At 45.1% G+C, this 8,813-nt stretch overlaps 1 long non-coding RNA gene across 1 annotated transcript; it reads right to left on the minus strand.

The window, feature by feature from the left end:
- Positions 1–252: 252 nt before the first annotated feature.
- Positions 253–2,609, minus strand: LOC109704145. Its single transcript, XR_002214192.1, has 3 exons — positions 2,521–2,609; positions 629–728; positions 253–272 (listed from the first exon to the last, which is right to left on the minus strand). It is a non-coding gene; the product is annotated as an uncharacterized LOC109704145 (long non-coding RNA).
- Between the last annotated feature and the right edge of the window lie 6,204 nt (positions 2,610–8,813).

Here is an 8,813-nt window from a genome sequence, read left to right on the forward strand (position 1 = left end):
CTTTACATGTCTGAAAAGAAATAATCAATCATCTAAGGATATTTACTTGATTACAAACTATCGTACTATTCCTATATGCAAAACTAACGCCCAAGATGAAGCAAGTCAGCTGTTCAAGTGCAGAAAATAGTAGAACAAATATAATGATAAACAAGCTTACAGGACAACTTTGGACATACTTTGTATTATGCAAGGAGATGAGGTTTGAATCGTGCATCTTCAGGAATTCCTTCTGAGACATTTCCTTGAGGTTAATATCTTCTGTGTAGAGCCTAACGGTATACAAACAAGATAATGAAATGTTAAAGGAAGAAATCGAAACAGGTTAAAACACCAAACTTCCAAGGAAGCTCATAAAGGCTATCCATCCAGTAGCTAAACAAGTTGATTTTCAGGAGGAGGAAGAATTATTCATAAAATATACAACTGATATTTCATGAAAATATCGAGCATGCTATTTGCAGTCCTCACCAAGCTTTATGCATTGATAGGAAACAAAGAGAAATTATATGAATAAATAAAGCAAAGTTCTTAGAAGCTAAATCAAACTACAGTAGCAAATGAAAAAGACTAGATTGAATTCAATAATTACTGTGCTAGCTAAAAATTTTCAATGCGAGAGGTATACTTATAACACTTCCCAGGTTGTACTCTTCCAGCTCTCCCAGCCCTTTGCTGTGCAGAAGCCTTTGATATTGGTACCACCACCAGATTTTCGATATTAGAATCTAACAAAATAATTTACTGTTGAATCAATTGTAACTGAGTTATGTATATAAGGAATAAAAGATTAGAATTAAGCATCTAGCAAAAGAGTAGCTAATAAAACTGCCAAGAGCCTTAGAATCTAGGCATTAATACAACATAGATGCGGACCAGTATCAACTTTACAACTGAAGTACCATATGCAACAATGCCAAAATGGGACATTTACTAATACTCCTATAAATGCAATAAGTAATCATGTAAGCAATAAGAAAGTACGCTTCAGTACCAGATTATAAAAGCGCTGCTTTGAGAACCCACTATCAACGACGTACACTACTCCCTGCAAAAGTTTGAAAGCTTAAGGTAAAAGCTACCATTGTAGACATGAGCATCCGATCATAAATGCATAAAAATTACCTCCAAAGTCAATGATGTCTCAGCAATATTTGTTGATATCACAACTTTCCTCTTTCCCTTAGGGGTGGGAGTAAAAATGAGGGTGCTCTTGTGGAGGAGATGAACTTGTGGACTAATCCTTTCTACCGAATTTCAGGTCAATTGACTCAAAATTGATGTAGTTCTGCTCCTTGAGCTGAAATTGAGTGTTTAGATGGATTTTAGTTATTCTTCGTTGTTCGATTCTTGTAGCTAAGCGTTGATTGTATCTTGGTCAACTTCTTCTTGCTTTTCCTATGGACATCGTGTTCCCCTAGCTGGTTGAGAAGGTAATTTGGGTTAATTTTATCAAATCATAAGTTCATCTGGTTTACATATGTGGTTGAATTTCGGTCCTAGTAATGTGGCCCAGAGCTGTAACAATTTACAAGTATTGTGGCTCATTTGTTCATCCAGAAATGGGGTTTTGTCGCCTTTTTCATTCACTAATATATGACTGAGTTTGTTATTAATTAGGTTTGTTTTCTCTCTCTTATTTTTTTTTGTTCTCTCTCTCTACACGTCTCTCCCTCAGTCATTCTCCCTACCCTTTCTTTGCCCTAGTAGTGGTGTCGATTAATGGTTATATGCGATCAAAAACAATCAAAACCATACACTCGATGGTTCAGCTACTCCCAGGCTGGATAACATCCTACAATACAATTACTTATCCTAGGCCAACTCTAATCATCTTCCACTTTACATTACAAATCCAATGGTACATTAATTATTCATCACTCATAAGAAACGAACAAAATAACTCTGCATCAATATTTGTCATGTCCTTATCGTCAAAAGTGAAAAAGAAAACTAATATTTATCATATTCTCGACCCCACTTGCTATCTCCTTGGATAACCTAAGAAGGAAGAGAGAATACGTAGAGAAGAAGAGAATAACTCAAAATGTGCCAGGAACTAGAAAGTACTAATAAAATCCATTACCACATATACTATTTGTAACACAGAAAGCATCACTCGGGGGGCGTTTGGTTCGCACTATCCTACCCGGATTAAGTAATCTTTTCAGATTAATACATTTCACTCATTCAGCATGCAAGCCGATCAGTAACATAGGATTACTAATACCACAGGATCATCAGAACGTAGTGATTGTAAAACAGAACACCACATTGTAGTTATTAGGGCATGCTTCTATGCAATCTAATGCAGGAAACATTATAAGATGTCAAAAGAAAAGGTGGTGATTAAAAAACAGAACATTGCATTGTAGTTAGCACTTAGCAGGGGCATGCTTCTGCATCACGAAATCTAGAAAACATGTACTTTCAAATTTCCACACAAGCAAAACATGTACTTCTACGCAATTAACAAGGGCTTTTACAGCAAAGATCCAAAGTACGACCCTAAATCCATACCATCACCTTCTTCTCCGTCTACCCCTTCCATGCCTACGACACCGCCGCGATCACAACCAGGTCGCCGGACTCCTGCTTCCCCACCACCATCGTCGGCTCGACATTGGCGCTTATTTCTCCGGCGATGGTCCCCGTGATCTGATACCACAACTATGTCACACCCCACCCCAAAACTACTACCCATTTGGCACGGTTCGGCTGTGGCGGCGGACCGCCGAATGAACAGCACCTCCCCTGTCCGCCCAAGGCTCAACAACAGGAATGTGTACAAGAATTTACCCAGAAATTTAAATTCTAAACATACACATCCACAAGGACACAAACAGTGTCAACAAAACAAAGAGCAAGCAATCCACAAGATATAACATGTGAAATAAAGAGAGTACTTTACTAACTGTTACAATAGTTCAATCATTCTTATTTACATCATTTTTTTTAAATGATTACATTTTCATCTCCAAAATATATAGCTCTGCAAATCCTCACCTACAATGAATCTCTCTCTCAATACATAGGTGCTAATGCAAAAAGGAAAGCTACTATACTACCACGGTCTCACTGATCGGGCGCGATGCCCTTGCCGCGGTCCTCTCTCGACAACCCTGTACTTACCACTGGAAATAGAGTGGGGTGAGAACTATCTTCCATAGTTCCCAGTGGGCTCGGCCGCCGACTCTGCCGATCTCCACACTAGGTCCAAGTGGGCACAAGTAACAACAGATAGATAGATAGATTTGTATCTGAAAACTGTAAATGCAATAGTAGGAAAACTATACTACTATGCCCATAATCATGAATATGAATGCATGCATCATATAATAAAGGTTTGCTACCATGCTAACAAATTCGATCCATGTTCGAATAGCAATGTTCAATTACATTATTAAATCTTTAACTTTTCCATTTACCCAATCTGTGGCGAGGCCCTAGGGCTCGCCCATAACTCACCCTTCAATCCCAAAGTGGGGAGGGAGCTCCATGTGCACCCAAGCTCGGGACCGTCTGCGGACCTCCATGTGGTCCGGACCTCCAAGTGGCCCTAGTCGCGCGACACTCGGGAGTACTCGACTACAATCCCCTCCATGTGGGGATTGGATGGCTTTACCACCCCAAACACAGACTGTGAGCTAGATCTATCCTCTCCGAGTGAGGATGCCCTACATCTAGGGTCAACAACTCAATCAAGTCCTCTCCAAGTGAGAAAACACTATCACTAGGGTCCACAACCTAATCAATCCTCTCCTAGGGAGGAAACCCTACCACTAGGGTCAATGTCTCAATCGACTCATCGACAACCTTTCTATGTGAGGCTACTTAGGTTTACTAAGTTCTTGATCCATAAGGCATTTTCTAAGGGATCAATCTATCCCTAGGTTCTCAAGCCTCTTGTGTTATTTACACTACATTAATGCCACTCGTCATCATTTAATATTTGGATGCCACTCGTTTGTTCTTTGACATTGGCACTACTTTCTATGTCATCAACACCCCCACCGGGTACATCTCTTTTCTTTCGCATCATAGGATTCACGTTCCGACCCAATCCTCACCTATCTAAGTCACCAAGTGTTCCAAGTATACTAGGTTATCGTTTAGACAGCATAAGGAAGGGAGATACTATGCAATCCTACAATGCAACATGTAAGAGATGAGATTAAATGCAATCTAAGACATAGAAAGGAGTCCGAAAGCTTCGGGATGGCACCCCCCACCTTTAATCGATGTAGAAGCTTCGGAAATCCTTCTCGGCGAACTTTACGAAAAGGCTTTGGCCTTCCTTGCCCAAGTCAATACTAGCCCGGCCCTATTTTGCCGAGAACTTCACGCCGGCTCGCCAAATGCCAAAACCGACTTCGCCCCCACGTTTTGTACCTAACAATAGGGTTTCCAAGGCTTCAAATGAGATCAATCTCATACTTTCACAAAAATCCCATTTTGGAGCCCTGGGTTCGCACCCATAGCAAACCATCCAATAAATCCCTAGATTCTTGGGACTGATCTATTTAGAAGCATGCTTAGGGTCTATTTGACCCATTCCAAAGCATAAAAAAACCCAAAACCCTAAGTTTTACAAGTTAGGGTTCAAGAGCCTACCTCTTGTGCTACACCAAAGGGAAGAGGAGAGGGAGATGAAGGTGTCCAAGGCCTTCCTCTTGATCTCCTTCTTCTTCTCCTCCTTGTTCTTCTTCTTCCTTTCCTTCCTCTCCTTCTTCTTCTTCTTCTTCTTCTCCTTTCCTTTCTAGAGAGAGAGAGAGCTAGAGAGAAATGAGAGAGAGATGGAGAGGGGATATGAGAGTGTGAGGGAGAGAGGGGGCTCAGCCCTCTCTAATAAAAGCCATTTTGCACTTAAACCCCTCAACTTTTCATCCCTCACGCAATTGTCACTGGGCTGTTTTCGCCCAGAGGGACCGGTCCCTGGTTGGGGAGACCGGTCCCCGAGAGCTCTCCCTACAGTCTGGAGACTTTTCGCGTAGGGGAACCGGTCCTCACCCGAGGGACCGGTCTCTCCTGAGAGACCGGTTCCCGAACAGGGAACCTTCAGGACTTAGCCAAATTTAGGCTTTCCCTCGCGGGTGTCGCGCACGGGGACCGGTCCCCTCAACCAGGGACCGGTCGCATCGACCTCCCCCGTGACCATCAGCTACGGGGACCGGTCCTTCCCTTCAGGGACCAGTCCCCCGAGAGCAAAAAATCTGCTGAGTCCAGATTTTGCTTATTTGCTCTCGCGGACTCAACTCCAAAGCACTTTTTGTGATTTGGACATTCTCAACTCCCACAAAGGGTATTCCCTCGACAGTTAGTCGATCCTGGATGAAGTACAATCCTCGGTGTTCAAGAATTCACTTCATTATATCCTTCCCTCCTTAAAAGGAGTTTCGTCCTCGAAACGAACTCAATTCTTTATTTTAATTTAATTTCTTACCTCACTCCTCAAACATATGAGGATGGTGTTTTCTCATCAGATCCTCGAGTTCCCAGGTGGCTTCGCGATCCTCGTGATTGCTCCACCTAACCTTCACATAGGGGATTTCTCGATTTCTCAGCTTTTGGACCTCTCAGGCGATTATCCCTACCGGAAACTCTTCATAACTCAAGTCTCCTTGAAGTTCCGGCGGTTCATATAGCATTGCATGCTCGGGGTCGTGAATATACTTACGGAGGTTGGAGACATGGAATACATTGTGTACATCCGCAAGTTTCGGCGGCAAAGCAAGTCGGTAGGCTACCGTGCCGACTCGCTCCAATATCTCGTATGGTCCAATATATCGGGGACTCAACTTTTCCCGCACTCCAAACCGCTTCACACCCCGCATCGGTGAAACCTTCAAGAATACGCGGTCGCCTATTGCGAATTCTATGTCTCGACGGCGCCTATCTGCATAGCTTTGCTGTCTTGACTGCGCCGTGAGCAATCTCTTGCGTGCAAGATGGACTTTCTCCTCCGCTTCTCGCAGAACATCGGGGCCGAACTCTGCATGCTCACCCACATCGCTCCAGTGTATAGAAGACCGACACGTCCGCCCGTAAAGAGCCTCGAACGGTGCCATCTCCACACTAGCATGATAACTGTTGTTGTAGGCGAACTCGGCCATAGGTAGGTGGTCACACCAACTTCCCTTATAGTCAATGGCACACGCTCGCAACATGTCCTCCAGAGTTTGAATAGTTCTCTCTGTTTGTTCATCGGTCTGAGGATGAAATGCGGTGCTAAAATCGAGCAGTGTGCCAAGGGCTTTCTGCAGGCTCTTCCAGAAGTGTGAAGTGAACCGGGGTTCACGATCCTACACGATTGATTTTGGCACCCCATGCAGTCTCATTATCTCATCAAGGTATACCTACGCTAACCTGTCACCCGACCACGTGGTGTGGATCGGCAAGAAGTGAGCCGACTTTGTCAATCAGTCCATAATTACCCAAATTGCATTGTGGCCGCCTGTTGAGCGAGGCAAGCCGACCACGAAGTCCATCGATATGTCCTCCCACTTTCAAACGGGAATTGGTAGGCTTTGAAGCTTTCCCGCTGGAAATCGACTCTCGGCCTTTACTTGTTGGCATGTTAAGCACTTCGTCACAAAGCGTCCAATATCACCTTTCATTCCAGGCCACCAATAGTGCATTTTTAGTCCTTGATACATCTTGGTGCCGCCCGAGTGATCAGCATATGGAGATCGGTGTGCTTCTTGTAGAATCAATTCACGAAGCTCTTCATCTTCGGCACACACCATCGGTTTCGAAACCGAAGCGTACCATCGGCGTTTACCTTGAAATCGCCGCCACGCCCTTCCTCGATGTTTCGCCGCACCTTTTGGAGTTCTGGGTCTGCGGGTTGCAGATCTTTGATCCTCTCCAACAAGGTCGGTTGGATAACGAGTGCCATCAACTGAGTCGGGACCTCGGGAGCGACCACTTCAAGGTCCAATCGCTCCATATCCATCCACAGGAGTGTTTGCTGGGTAACATCAAAAGCGAGGTTCTTCGCCGACTTCTTGCTAAGTGCGTCCGCGACCACATTTGCCTTCCCGGGGTGGCAGAGGATATCAACATCATAATCCTTTAACAGCTTCAACCACCACCGCTGACGCATGTTGAGCTCCTTCTGTGTAAACAGGTACTTCAAGCTCTTGTGGTCGGTATAGATCTCACAATGGGCACCATATAAGTAGTGCCTCCACAGCTTTAAGGCGAAAATCACCGCCGCTAGCTCCAAATCATGGATGGGGTAGTTCTTTTCATAGCTCTTCAGCTGATGGGATGCATAAGCGATCACCTTCCCGTTTTGCATTAACACACACCCCAATCCAAGATAGGAGGCATCGCTGTAAACTACGAAGTCTTCGCCCTGCACCGGTAGAGCGAGCACCGGAGTTGAAGTCAATCTTTGCTTCAACTCATTAAAACTCCGATCACACTCTTCGCTCCAAACAAACTTGGTGCCTTTCTGAGTCAGGCGGGTAAGTGGAATCACTATCTTAGAAAAGCCTTCCACAAATCGCCTATAGTAGCCCGCTAAGCCCACGAAGCTTCGAACCTCCGTGACATTCGTCGGGCGTGGCCAATCCTTGATTGCCTCAACTTTCCTCGGGTCTACAGAAACTCCACCCGCAGAAATCACATGCCCTAAGAAGGCGACATCACGGAGCCAGAAGTCACACTTCTTCAGCTTAGCATATAGCTTCTCCTCCCAAAGGACTTGAAGCACCATTCTCAAATGCTCGGCATGTTCCTCGTCACTACGAGAATAGACCAATATGTCGTCTATGAAGACCACGACAAATCGGTCCAAATACTTCTTGAAGACACGGTTCATCAAATCCATAAATGCCGCTGGAGCATTCGTGAGTCCAAATGGCATGACCGTGAATTCGTAATGTCCATACCGCGTGCGAAACGCGGTCTTCTGCACATCCTCCTGCTTGATTTTTAGCTGGTGATAGCCGGATTGCAAATCTATCTTTGAGTACACACACGACCCCTGCAACTGATCGAACAAGTCATCAATTCGGGTTAGTGGGTACTTGTTCTTGATCGTGACTCTGTTCAACTCTCGATAATCCATGCAGAGTCGAAACGATCCATCATTCTTCCGTACAAACAACACCGGGGCTCCCCACGGTGATACACTCGGCCAGATAAATTGCTTGTCGAGGTCTTGCAGTTGACTCCTCAACTCTTTCAATTCCGCCGGCGCCATTCGGTACGGAGCCTTCGAGATCGGTGCGGTACAGGGAACCAAGTCTATGACGAACTCGATCTCCCGATCCGGTGGTATCCCTGGCAACTCCGTGGGAAACACATCCGGGAACTCCCGCACCACCGATAGCTCCTCTAACGTTGGAGCTACTCGTTCAACTTCCACAACAGTTGTGAAGAATGCCGTGCAACCGCTGTTGACCAATTTCCTTGCTCTCGTCGTCGACGCCGTTGCGACGAAGCACGAGCTTTGACAAGCCCGATATGAGAACTCCTCTTATCCTGGCTTATGGAATGTGATTACCCTGCTCTTGCAGTCGATCGTTGTGTAATACTTCGAGAGCCAGTCCATGCCTAGAATGACGTCATACGCCTCAAGCTTTGTGAGTTCCAGTGTCCGGATAGGCATAATCCAGTCGCCTATTTGTACGGGACACGACGCACACTCTGAGTAAGTGTTAAACGTTGACCCAGGGCCCTCCACTCGCCACTTGTCACTCGCCTCTATATGTATGCCATGCATGCGTGCGAATGATCTACTTATGAATGAATGTGTGGCTCCTGTATCAAATAAAGCCCTGGAGCGAACTCCGTTAATCAAA

The sequence above is a fragment of the Ananas comosus genome, unplaced genomic scaffold, assembly GCF_001540865.1.
Source record: "Ananas comosus cultivar F153 unplaced genomic scaffold, ASM154086v1, whole genome shotgun sequence".
In the NCBI taxonomy this organism is placed as follows: domain Eukaryota; kingdom Viridiplantae; phylum Streptophyta; class Magnoliopsida; order Poales; family Bromeliaceae; genus Ananas; species Ananas comosus.